The following is an 8434-nucleotide window of genomic DNA, read 5'->3' on the forward strand; positions in this document are numbered from 1 at the left end:
AGGAAAGGGCGATTTGCAAAGATTCATTAAAAAAAACTTAGCACCCATTAGTTTCAGTTTAGGTGAAGCCTCGATCGCCAAGATTGATTCACGTGAAGATAGGTACTTAAAAAACGCATTAAAACACAGCGATGTTATCATATGAAAAGTAAAGACTGAACCCGACATGAACCGACTGTAAAACTTTCAAGTTATTAAACTGACAAAACTTCTAAAGACACAAAGTAGAGTTGTCCTTTGTAAAAGAGTGTGTGAAAACACTTCGCAGTGGTGAAGATGAATCTTGCATGTCTGCAGCTGCAGGGACGCTGAAGTGACGCATCACCACGTGGCTTCATGTCACAAACCTGTACGAGCGTTTATTTTCTGAGAACCCCCCGAAAAATTAATGTACGGTTTTTTGCCAGGGTAAACCCCTCTGATTACAGCGGGTCGCTCGCCGCCACACTTTTTCCTATTCTCCAAGTTGGGCCTCGCATCCGAGTATACGTGTGAAGAACGACACACTAGACATAGGAGGCACCATTACTGACAGCCACCTAGTGTCAGTATAGTAAAGTGTGTCTCTCTTGGATCAGGGGAGTGGAGGTTTACCTGCACAGTCACCTACGCGCTGGCCTCCCGTGACACTCACCCCCCTAAACCTCACTCCCATCCGGGTCCGGCACCAACGGCACCAAAAAAAAAAAGTTAAAAACCCCGCTCTCCCGGGTCCTCGCACGACACAACCTCGTCCTTGCTCCGAGGGGGGCCTCGACCTCAGTCTGCGCTGGGTGTGGGCGCAAGACTCCACTAACAAGGAGGCCTAAATGACATGCAGTCCACTAGCGATCAGTCGCTAGTGGTGTCTCTTGAGGCTCTAAGGGGGAGTGAGGTTGACCTGCACAGCAAGCACCTACTCGCTGGCCTCCTCGTTACACATGCAGACTGCATCAATTCAGATAAAGTAGAATTTCATACATGTCAGTGTTATTTTAGTATCACTGAGATACTTCCCGGTTATATATTTATTACATCTTTACATTAGTTTTTATACATAATATAGAAACTATATGAAATGATAAATAATTTCCTGTTTTTATTATATTATTTATGTTATATGATTTGAGTTAATGTTATTGTAATTTTGGAATTTAATCGAGTTACAAAGACACATTTTATCTTTCTGAATCTTGGTGCAAAACATTTTTTTTTTTTTTTTTGGCCACGACATATAGCAGAAACATAAATTGTCATTATTTACTCACCCTCCTGTCACAAACCCTGTCGGGACCTTTCTTTCTTTTGAGAGAAAAAACAACAACAAAAAATGTTATTTATAGTGAGAAACTTTTTGACATTATTAACTTGGTTATTAGTTAACATTGCTATGGAAAGCTCGCTTTCTGGGAACATTTGGAAGTGAGGGAGAGTAAAGGATTTCGATTTCTAGTTTTGTGAACTGTGCCTTTAAGGGGCGTTGACCGTGATTTGGCAGTGACCAGTGTTCAGTTTTCTGTACATACTCAGAGCACATTGGCCAAATGTGAATGTAAGAAGTTATTTTAGGTTCACAAGTGCCATTTTGAGTCCTTATTTCCTCCCTCTGTCTGTTTGACGGGCCACGTCCAATTGATCTTGCAGAATACTGCCATTGTGGCGATAGGTGGTTTTTTGTTTTTGCCCAGAGGCGATGGGCAACAAACGGGGCGACTACGCTGTTATTTGCTGTCGGCAAATAAAGTACAAGTCCTGGGCAAGCAAGCAGTGTGTAAGTACTCCACCGACAGATCACGTGTGCTATCAAACATACTCTGACTAGAAGCTTGAAAGTGCCCAGGTCACTTTTCGGCCACAGTCTAAATGTGGCGAAAAATGAGATGTGTATTTACCGGTTACATACATAACTTCCTTCTGCTGTAGACCCTTTGATGTCCAGATTTGCCCTCTGGATCTATACTGTCCCTGAAATTGATTTTGAAGACTTATCTTGAGCCTTATTTACGAGATCAACATAACTTGGTTTCGTCTCATTCTCAGGGTGGCCCTGTTGGCTCTCCTCAGGTGCCCGTTTGCTTCTGTCTTTCGTCAGATTCAAGGGAAAAGGCAGGGAACATGTCTTAGACTTTGACTTTTTGCCCGAAAAGGCTAGAATCACCCTTTCGCGATGCATAGCTTGAGATGTTTTTCCAGGTTGCATTAGCTTTATTCTGTAAAATGAAAGTGAACAAAATTCAGAACCAAATGGCGTGGAAATAAAATTTTTTTTGCTTTGGGTTTGCAATCCACTATTTGCCATCCATTTGTAAGCTTTGTTTAAATTTTTTTTAAATAAAAAAAATTAAATTTTTTATCAATGCATTTTTAAAAAGTAATTACTTTATTTTATTAAATGTAATAAAATATTCTTTACAGTTTAAGATTAGTCAGTCACACTGACTTGTTAGCCACTAGGAATATACCGTCTATATTTTTATTCTTATATTAATTTATTATAGTTATGGTGCATATCCCATTTCTCAGAGATTAGAAATGTATTTTCTTAAGTAGAGAGCAATTTATTTATTTATTTTTTTAAATGTAATAGACCAGATTTGGGAAATTTTAAAGTCAATGGATAGAAACCTGGCAGCATATTTCCATTCATCCCTTGCACTCAAATCGTTGTAGCCCCCTGTAAGCATCCATGAGTGTCCATGTCCGTAATAAATGTTTTGATGAAGGTGTAACTGCCAGGTCAGACAGTGATCACTGGATGGTGAAAATGAGTCTCGTAGAGTTCATCACCAGGGACTACATTACAATCACATTACCATTTTTGAGAGACCACCGTACATTCATTCACAGAGGCTTAGCACACTTTATACCATCTTATCTCCGGTAGACAGATACTTGCTTAAGGATCCTGCTTTATTAATTTATTTCATTAGATGATAAGTTTTGATAAGGTGCTGGAGTTAACCACCCTTGCGTAAATCAATGAGTCCTCAACGCTTCTTTGAGAAAAGTGGGTTTCAGTTCACTCTAGCGCATTTCAATGAATTGCATATCAGTGTGAAAACAACAGGATTGACTGGCTTATTAGAGAGGAAGATTGGTTTGGCTGTTCCAGCGCTCAGAGTATTGGTCTTTATCGGATAGCTGCTCTCTGCTAGGATATTTATTATCGCTCTCCACACAAACTCCCCAAACACCCTACGCCACTGTCAGAGAATCTATGCATTTCATTTCATAAGGGGTCAGATAAGCCCGAGGGTATAACCCTTTCTATATTGCCTTTTTTTTTCCTGACAAGATAAATGCAATACTACTACAGCGGATAAATGCGAACTGTTTATTGCAAAAGATGAGCTAATCCTGTATTAGCATAAATCACACACTTAGTATGGCCAGATACAAGACGCTTTCTGCTACATATCACAGCACACCACGCATGGTAAATGTTGACATTATAGTTAAAATATCAGAAACAAATGATTGAATGAAAGTCTTTAAACATGTGTTTTTATTGTCATTAATTGGTTTATTCTCTTGTTTTTTAAGCCCCTGAACCCTAGTTTTTGTCTGTTCTTGAATCCTTCTGGGACATTAAGAGTCATAACATGTGCTAGACATTGTGGTTGTTGGAGAACTGAGTGGCTCTGTCCAGAGGAATCATAGCAGTACAGCTTAACGTGCACAAAGACGGCTACTGTTAGGGATTCCCTTATGTCCCTTTTGCTCTGTTTTTATTCATCTACGGTTGAGGAGATGACAATTGCATGGAATATATGGGCTTTCAACTTTCAACAGCAGTTTCGATTTCCAGCCTTTGGGGAATCGAGTACTTAAAGCCAACTTTGTTCTGGGAAGAGGTATTTTTTTGCCCTCAGACTGGAGTTGTTTCAGCTGTCTGCTTGTTTTAGCAGATCATCTCTTGGTCATTTTGTCCTCGTGCTGTGGAGAGCAGACTGACACGCTAGCTCTGCTGTCAGCTGTGGGAATGACAGAGTTTACAGTTTGACACCAAAGTTTTCCTTTCCGTTAAACTAAATGAAGCCTCCAAATTGTCGTTAGTTTTTGTAACCGATATAATGTACTTCCAGGATTAAGTATTATACACATATGCCGCGTTCACTGTAGATAATATTTTTAAATTACATTGAAATATTTAAATAATTAGAATTAATCATTTTAATATACAATATAGCGAGTCACATTGTATTGTTTCATTTTAAAAGTCACATGTTGTCATCCAACAAGGAATTGTCTAAGCCGTAACTCAGGCTGTCTTAATACTTTAAAGCTGCAGACTTGAGCCAGATGCAGCAATGGACAGTTTTTTAATCGCAACAGGCTTATGTTTTGGAGTCCGCTCGGTTGTCTCACACTGGGATTTTGTTCCAAGCAGCTCTGGCGTCAGCGCTGTCCGCTCCCGTTGTGCTTTGTTGAGCAGCGGTTTGTGTTACACCTGATCTATCATTGTGATGCGAGATAAAAGGCCGCATCGCATCACTCTGCTGTGTATCCCTTCCATTGGCAGTGGACGAAGAATTAACACAGACCTGCCGAGGTGTCATCTAATCGCTGCTATGGGAGCGCTGGCCCGACAACTGCTGCCTGCCGGGGAAACAAGGAACCATTGTAGCTCCTGACTATTTCTGCAGTTGTGCCCATTGTGATGGACAGTCAGAGTCGGAAGGACTGTGGAGAAGATGTTGAGATTGAACCGCAACTGATCAGGAACAGAGGGTCCGTTCTGTAATGAAGCACCTCGACACATGACCCAATGAGTTATGTGCTTAGCCATAAAAAATGACAGCGTGATATAAAATACCAAAATAGTAGGGCTTTGTATCCCTGTTTTCTAAGTTCAACTCAAACTCTCAAAAAAAAAGAGAAAAAGTTTTTTGCCCATTTGTTTAAAATTTCACGATATTCAATATTCCCACTGACACTATTATTTAATTAATATGTGCACTTTAAATTCTAGTCACAGTATTTGCCTCATGTAGGTTTTGATATCGCCACAATTATTGGGCTTTTTTAGATTCTAATTCTTTCCTTATTTGCCAGCTAAATAAAAATTTAAGCAATATAACAGACGATGAAGTAAACACTTTTATTTTACTGTATTCATTTTTTTTTACTTTATTTTTTTTTTTTTACTTTATTTTTGTTTTGTATTTTATGTTATATTAAATATTTATATAATATTATAATATTGAAAATTTTATTATTAAAATGGAATAAATATTTTATGTAAGATATATTTTTTATAAAAATAAATTGTTTTATATTATATATTTCTGTTTTATGTTATTTAGTAATATTCAAAATATTACCATTTATGTATTTATTTATTTGCGCAACCATTCAACACCATTTGCGATTTACATCGTTCTTGGTCAGCGTTAAGCTAAACAGTACCTCTTCTACGAAAGATCGATCCTCTACTCATGCTCTGCAAACTGTCTGGAGACGTGTTTGTGGACCAACGTGAGATAGATTAGACCCGTGGGGAATCTTTCTGCTGAAACCATGTTGTGTGTGTGTGCTAAGGTTACGTGATGTACTCACTAAATCCGTGAGCCCCCGTCCAAAAAACAAGGCTTGACTCGAACCCCTCGGGGGGGGCAACTCTCCATCATGCAGTGCTACATCTCTCCACACTGCTGACGCATCCTCTCTGTGATTGCTCACAAACATTGTTATGTTTCCCTCTGTGGGTAACGGAAGTCAATCACTGCAACTACTATCATTGTTAGGCCCCCCCCCCCGGCCTGACCCGTGCGAAACTCAGTACTAGAACCCAGTTAAAAGTCAAAAAAACAATGCGTACTGCGTATGTTGTGAATCTTTTCATTGCTGGTTTTGTCGCGCCTTTACATAAATTTAATTTGGTAATATTATTTTATGCATTTGAAATCATGAATTAACCAAGAATAATTGTTATTTTTTTACATATACACTTCAAGTGGTATACGAATTAACATTTGTTAATGCAATATGAGCAATGTAGATTAACAATAGTGTTTTTAAGCTATATCGCTTAAGCAAGAGAAGGAGACCATCACTGGTTTCATTCATGAATTAATCAGGTTTTTTGAACAAATCATTTGAGTGAATTATTTACTATTTCATAAAGAGAGTCACTTGATTAGTTTGTAAATAAATCAGTGTTTTTGAACAAATTGATGACTTGCGCTTAATTGATTAATAAAATAGTTTTTCAACAAATCTATGAGTGAATGGTTCACTGACTCGCTCAAAAAGAGAGTCACTTGATCCATAATAAATTAATCAGTGTTTTTGAGCAAATCGATGAGTGAATGATTCAATGACTCACTCATAAAGATGAAACTCGAGTGTCAGAACTCATTTTTGTTAATATGAATAACTATATAATTATAAAATTCAATGACCTTTAATCTAGATTAATAAACGTTGTACAAATCATTGTTAGCTCATGATACTTAATTCATCAGTTTTAAATTTGCACAAACAATTCACGTTGTATTTGAAAAATAAAATAATTCTGGCAATATATGAACGACAAAACTTAGTGTCATGCACACCTGTTTTATTGCTGCTGAGACTAGGAGATGTGTTTCTGCTCACCACATGACACTGGACCCAGTAGCGTTGCTATGTGATCCTCGGTTGACTTTCAGAACACACCTGAAGTCCCGCATAGTTGGAATCTGAAACATGTGACTCTAAGCGCTTTAAGACAGGACCAGAGACCAACACATGAAGTTGAGGTGAAGGTTACTCGTCAGAGTGTACGTTTATCTCTTATTTGTCAGTATCACACAGTACGAAACGCCCAGTGAGCTCTTAAATAATCAAAATTGCAGCATATCACCTAATGTCCCCGGCAGCAGCAGATGCCTTCGCCAGAGCACAATTATGAGCTAATGTTCTATAATTGTGCCTCTGGGCTTTCTTAATCGAGTATAAATGTGTGATTTGTAAGATGTTTTCCCTGCTTTCAGTCCCTGTAGCACTGTTGTGAGGAGTGTAGTTAGAGAGGATTTAATGTACGGATTAGGAGAGATATGGGATTTTTTTTATCTTATACAAAGGTGTTGTGGAGGATTTTTTCTTTCTTTTTTTTGAGTTCTTCTTTTTGAAGGGTTTATTTTATTTTTTAACTTTTTAACTTAGTTTTTTTATTTTATTTTAGGGATTTAGGTAGTGGTGTTCCCCCCATCCACATGGGACGCCCGAGATTTAGGCTCTTGCGACCTTTTTACGAATTTTACTGACTATTCTTCCTTTCCGAATAAGGTTTAGGTTAAGAGTCGTTTCTTACCTAATAAGGAGGCTGTATATTTAAATGAGGCATTGAAATGCATTGGAATTAGTACCTCTTTTTGTTTTTTGGTGTGGTCCTGCAGCTTTCGGTAGACCCACTTCCCCCCAAGTGTTATCCATCAGCTTAGAGAGTGTTGCATCTCTCAATCTTCTCGGTTTCGTATTCCCCTAACCTCTCAACTCAACACCTTTGCCCCTCTCAGCTCTGTTTTATCCAACTATATACAATCTGACAAAAAAAAAAGCGCTAAAGGGGGTGCTCGTCCTATCTTTTATACTGTTTTGCAGCACTTTTCGACAGGAGAGCTGTGGAGACACTGAAGGATTTAGGGTAATTGTTCCCCCCACCACTGGGACTCCGAATTTAGTCTTGGGCGAAAGAAGACCTTTGACATCGGCAGCGAGTCTGTTTTCCTGTCTTTGGCATGACTGAAAGGGGCTGAGGAGGGTATGGAGTTCATATTCTTTTTTTTTTGTTTTAAAAATTTAGCGTGTTTCCGGGGGGTTTTGTGTGTGTCCCTGACTGGTTCTCGATCGGGAGGACGTTCTGGTGGAATTCTTTTCGTGGGAGGTGTAGTGAAACTGTGTCACGGGGTGATTTATTTAGGGGTGTTAAGCTACATGTGTGGGAACTGTCTGGCCCGATTAGTGTTCACTTAGCCTGCTGCTCTTTGTATATGTCGGAGGAATGTGCTTTCTGTGTGGGTAAAATTTCTCAGGCAATGTCTCGTTTGTTGCATAGTGCTCAGTGGTCTTAATTACCATGCAAGGTAATTAACTTTTGTGCTGATGACCCCAGTTAAGAGTTCTTACACTCTTAACTATTTCAAGGAATGGTGGATAGTTACAGTATCACAGCAATTTCAGTCTCTTTTGGTTTGTCATCATTTTCCTAGGCAGCATTCGGGCTCAATGAAGGTCAGAGGTCAGATGGATTAATCTGAAAGCCATGGCATTGTTAAGCAAATTCTAATTAATCTCCCTTTTCTATTGCTAAGCAGAAAAAACGCCCAGATCACAAAGCAGCATTGGATATCTACCTTTTCAGTGTTGAAATTGATATTCTAGTTCTGGGTGGATGATGTGGCGTTTCTTATTTGTGCTCAAAGAGACAGCTAAAGTATTTATTTATTTATTTATTTATTTATTTATTTAT

Source organism: Cyprinus carpio, chromosome A15 (assembly GCF_018340385.1).
Source record: "Cyprinus carpio isolate SPL01 chromosome A15, ASM1834038v1, whole genome shotgun sequence".
Classification (NCBI taxonomy): Eukaryota; Metazoa; Chordata; class Actinopteri; order Cypriniformes; family Cyprinidae; genus Cyprinus; species Cyprinus carpio.